This window comes from Sesamum indicum, linkage group LG8 (assembly GCF_026168435.1).
Source record: "Sesamum indicum cultivar Baizhima isolate 11 linkage group LG8, ASM2616843v1, whole genome shotgun sequence".
Taxonomy (NCBI): domain Eukaryota; kingdom Viridiplantae; phylum Streptophyta; class Magnoliopsida; order Lamiales; family Pedaliaceae; genus Sesamum; species Sesamum indicum.
Window position 1 is genome coordinate 11,848,290 of NC_142664.1, and position 5,509 is coordinate 11,853,798.

Below are 5,509 nucleotides of genomic sequence, written 5' to 3' on the forward strand. Positions count from 1 at the left end.
AAAACAACTAAATATTGAACGTTCATAGAATTCCACGAAACTTGACCCAAACGTTGGTCTAGACCCATGTATTTGTGTGGTAAATTTGCTAAGCTTAATAATAACTACAAGTTAGTATAAACGGGAAACGAATTTGCTGTAATAAAGCCGTGCAAAACAACTAAATTTTGAACGTTCTCATAATTCCACGAAAGTTGACCCAAACGTAGGTCTAAACTCATGCATTTGTGTGGTAAATTTGCAAAGAGTAATAATAACTACAAGATAGTCTTACATGAAAACGAACTTGCTTTAATAAAACCGAGCAAAACAGCTAAATTTTGAACTTTTCTCAGAATTCCACGAAACTTGACCCAAACTTAGGTCTAAACTCATGCATGTGTGTGGTAAATTTGCAAAGAGTAATAATAACCACAAGTTAGTGTAACAGGAAAACGAACTTGTTTGAATAAAACCGAGCAAAACAACTAAATTTTGAACGTTCTCAGAATCCCACGAAATTGGACCCAAACGTAGGCCTAGACACATGCATTTGAATGGTAAATTTGCTAAGCGTAATAATAAAAACAAGTTAGTGTAAAAGAAAAAACAACTTGCTTTAACAAAACCGTGCAAAACAGCTAACTTTTGAACATTCTTAGAATTCAACGAAAATTGACCCAAACGTTGGTCTACACCCATGCATTTGTGTTGTAAATTTGCAAAGCGTAATAATAAATACAAGTTAGGGTATAGGGAAACAAACTTGCTTTAATAAAACCATGCAAAACAGCTAAATTTTGAATGTTCTCAAAATTCCACGAAACTGGACCAAACATAGGGCTACTCCCATGCATTTGTGTGGTAATTTGCTAGCGTAACAGTAACTACAAGTTAGTGTAAAAGAAAAATGAACTTGCTTCAATAAAATCGTGCAAAACAACTAAATATTGAACGTTCATAGAATTCCACGAAACTTGACCCAATGTTGGTGTAGACCCATGTATTTGTGTGGTACATTTGCTAAGCGTAATGATAATTACAAGTTAGTGTAAAAATAGAAACGAACTTGCTTTCATAAACCGTGGAAAACAGCTAAATATTCAAGGTTCATAGAATTCCACGAAACTTGACCGAAACGTTGGTCTAAACCCATGTATTTGTGTGGTAAATTTGCTAAGCGTAATAATAACTACAAGTTAGTGTAAACAGGAAACAAATTTGCTGTAATAAAGCCGTGCAAAACAGCTAAATTTTGAACGTTCTCAAAATTCCACGAAACTTGACCCAAACGTAGGTATAAACTCATGCATTTGTGTGGTAAATTTGCAAAGATTAATAATAACTACAAGTTAGTGTAACAGGGAAACGAACTTGTTTTAATAAATTCTCTCACTAAAAATTCTCTCCCAACTACCCTCTCTTCTCTCTCACACACTCGCACACACTCAAAAACACACACTAGCATGGATGGAGGTGGAGTTGGCGGAGCTGCCTCACCGGCCGGAGCAGGGGGGACGGCCGATGATGGGGAACCAAATGGGGGTGGTCTGACTTCCGGCGACCGCTTGGAAGCCGGAAAAATACAAATCCGACGAGAATGTGAAGAGTCGGGTTTCGAGAAATCGCCGGCAAACAGCGCCAATCTGGAAACGGAGGATGAACAGACATCAATGGGGGGAAGATCTACACTCCAGACTCTGAAAGGCGGGATCTTGGCTGGGAAATCGACGATCAACCAAGCGCCGCCGGATCTAGGATTTTCTGCCATGGAAGACGAAACGTCGGGTTCATTGGAGACGATAGATACTGATACTTTTCTGGTAAATAGGAGTGGATTGGACACCATGACGATGAGAGGAAGGATTTCGAACGATCAAGATGAGAAATCGGCTACGGATAATATGAGTTTCAATGCGCCGCAAAAACTAGGGTTTGGTGAAGCTTCGGCTCCATCCATCAATGGCGGACGGACTGCTATTCCTTCTCCCCGCGATTTTAATATTACTGAATTCTTGAATCTTGCGAACAGAATTTTGGATGTTGGTGATACAGATTCAATAGAAGCTTTGGCGAAACTTAAAGCTCGTTGGGAGGCCAAATTCGGCCATGGCGAAAATCTGAGACAACAAACGGGGAGTTGTTGGATGCGTAATGTTGGATGTGACATCAAACTTACCGAAGCACATTATAATTATGACACCAGATGAGGACGGAGGAGAATCACCTTGTAAAGTAGATGTTGAGTACGAGTGGTTACCACAGAAGTGCGAAAGCTGTATGACATTGGGACACTCTGCCAAAGAGTGTGTTCACAACAAACCAAAACCAGCTAAACCGCAGATCACTGTATATGTACCCAAAATGAGGACGCCACAAGAGCCTGAACGGAGTACGAACCATCCTAGGGAGGATGCTAATGCTACTAGTATACCATCCCGGCCACCACATATGCCTAATCGGAACAAGAGCAAACCACCACCTGCTCCACTAGTAGAAAAGCAGAGAGAGGGACGTGAGCACATTAGAGATGCAACCGGCCCAAGTCGTGAGGAGAGGGGTAAGGCGCTTGTTATATATAATAACTTTGATGCACTTAACCTACTGGATGATACAGATGAGTCGACTCGGGGTCCTAAGCATAGCAGCCCCATAGCTAGTGATCCATGTTAAATACAACAATATGGAATGTTCGGGGCCTGAACAAAAGAGATCATCAGATGGCAGTCAAAGACATTGTTGCTGAGTTCAGGTTACAATTCCTCGGTCTACTTGAAACTCGTGTTCGTAGTAATAATGCAGCTCAAATTCAATCTTTTCTATTACCCCATTGGAAATGGTATGTGGATTACGAATCTTCTGGTAATCGGGTGTGGATTGCATGGGATGATAATTTTATTGATGTTGAAGTGGTTGAATGTGGAATGCAATTTATTCATTGTCTTGTTAATATTCGTGCAATCCATGAGTCAGTTGTTGTTACTGTCGCTTATGGAGCTACTGAGGTGGTTGATAGGAGAGAGTTATGGAGTGCCTTGGAAAATATAGCTATACAGCGTGCTGATATCCCATGGTTGATTGGAGGGGACTTTAATGCAGTTCGCGACCTCAGCAAAGTATGTGGCACATCAGGGGATATCCGAATAGCTATGGAAGACTTTAATGCAGCCATTCAGAATACAGGACTATTACCAGTACCTATGCAGGGAGAGTGGTACAGATGGCACAACCATAGTGCGACACCACGAAACCTCTGGAAAAGACTAGACCGCATGTTGATAAATGATAGATGGATGGCACGATTCCCAAACAAAGTCTACTCGGTCCTTACACCATGCACTTCAGACCACTCACCGATGGTAATATATGGGGATCGACAACAGCACTATGGAGAGGTATGTTCCGATTCGATAACTACCTCGCTCGTTCACCTGAGTTTATTCCTCGTGTGCAGAATATATGGCAACATAACATTATTGGTACGCCTATGTATGCTGTGAGACGCAAACTCGAAGCATTGAAGCCAATATTCCGAGAGCAAAGGAGAAATAAAGGGGATCTATCGCACAATGTTCAAATGGCGAAAGGGTTTCTTGAAGCAGCACAAGTACTTGTTAGCTCAAGAAGAAGAGATGAGCTATACATACAACTAGAACACTGTTTTCGACTCGTACTAGCCAAAGCAACAAAACTGGAGCAGATTATGCTACAACAACGAGCGAAGATGCAGTGGATGAAGGGAGGTGATCAGTGCTACCGATTGTTCTTTCGCAAGATTGCCCAACGAAGATCATCAAGGAGGATCTTCCAGATCAACGATGACCAGGGATCCACTCACACTGATCCAAAAGAAGTTATTAATCAGTTTGTCACATATTACCAAAACCTCCTAGGGGGAGATAGATGACGAACTATTATTGACATTCGGTTTCTCAGACCGTGGGCTAGGCACATTCTGAGTAATGAGGAATCTACCACTTTACTGTTACCGTTCACACCAGCAGATGTTAAACAGGCGGTTTTTGACATTGCTGAGGACAAGGCCCCAGGCCCGGACGGATACTCATCGGGCTTCTTCAAAGCAGCATGGCCTATTGTTGGACAGGAAGTGACTTCAATAGTACTGGACTTCTTTAGTACAGGCCGACTTCTGAAGCAGATAAATACTACAATTTTTGCGCTCATCCCAAAAGTACATTCCCCTATGACGGTTAGTGATTTTCGGCCCATAGCATGGTGTAATGTGCTTTATAAGATCATTACAAAGCTCATTGTCCAAAGGTTGAGTGTGATAATGGACAAACTGATCAGCCCATGCCAAGCGGCATTTGTGCCGAGACGCAGCATTGGAGCTAACATCATGCTAGCACAGGAACTCTTTACGGGTTATAACCAGACTCGTCTACCTCCTAGATGTGCTCTGAAAGTTGATATCCGGAAGCCATATGACACAGTGGATTGGGATTTCTTGATAGTAGTTATGGAGATGTTTGGATTCCCTATTACTTTCGTGAAATGGATTGATGAGTGTGTGACAACACCTTCATTCTCTATTGGGCTAAATGGGAAGCCCCATGGATTCTTTCGAGGAGCCAGAGGACTTGGGCAGGGTGACCCTTTATCACCCTACCTTTTTGTACTTGTGATGGAAGTTCTACACTTGGGCTTCCTGCAGTTGATTGATCAGGAGGAGAGATTTTTCTATCATTGGAAATGCGAGGCAGCCAGGGTCTTTCAGTTGGGGTTTGCTGATGATGTGATATTATTTTGCCGTGCTAATATGGACTCTCTAAGAATCTTTAAAGCAGGTCTAGATCGTTTTGCCGAATGGTCGGGTCTTAGACTGAACGTGCAGAAAAGCCACCTGATTATCTCACTTTCAGCACAAGCACTGCGTGAGGAGATGTTGGCACTACTTGGATTTCAGGAAGGGGTTCTTTCAATGCGGTATCTGGGGTTACCACTTATATCGTCTCGACTAACTATTGTAGATTGCCGCCCACTATTACTGAAGATTGACAAACGAATTGCTGGTTGGGAAGGTACCATTTTATCTTATGCTGGTAGAGTACAAATTATTAAATCTGTACTTATAGCACTGAGTGTTTGCTGGGCATCGGCATTTATATTATCCAAGAAAGTTATTAATGAAATTGAGAAAAGGTTGCGAGCTTTCTTGTGGAAGGGAACAACGAATAGTGGTTACGCCAAGGTTGCGTGGAAGATATATGCCGACCAAAGGAGGAGGGAGGACTTGGGTTCAAGGACATCAGTATCTTGAACCGTGCATTGATGACAAAAAAACTATGTGATGTCATTAGATGCGACAAGACATCGATTTGGGTTGATTAGCTGCACCAGGGACGCCTACAACATACCTCCATATGGACAATTACGGACCAAAGAGGCTCATGGGGATGGAGGAAAATCCTCCGATTACGGATTTTTCTCCGAACCATGGTGGACTACCGGATTGGAGATGGGAGGAATTTCCTCTTGTGGCAGGAACCATGGCACCACCTTAGCCCTC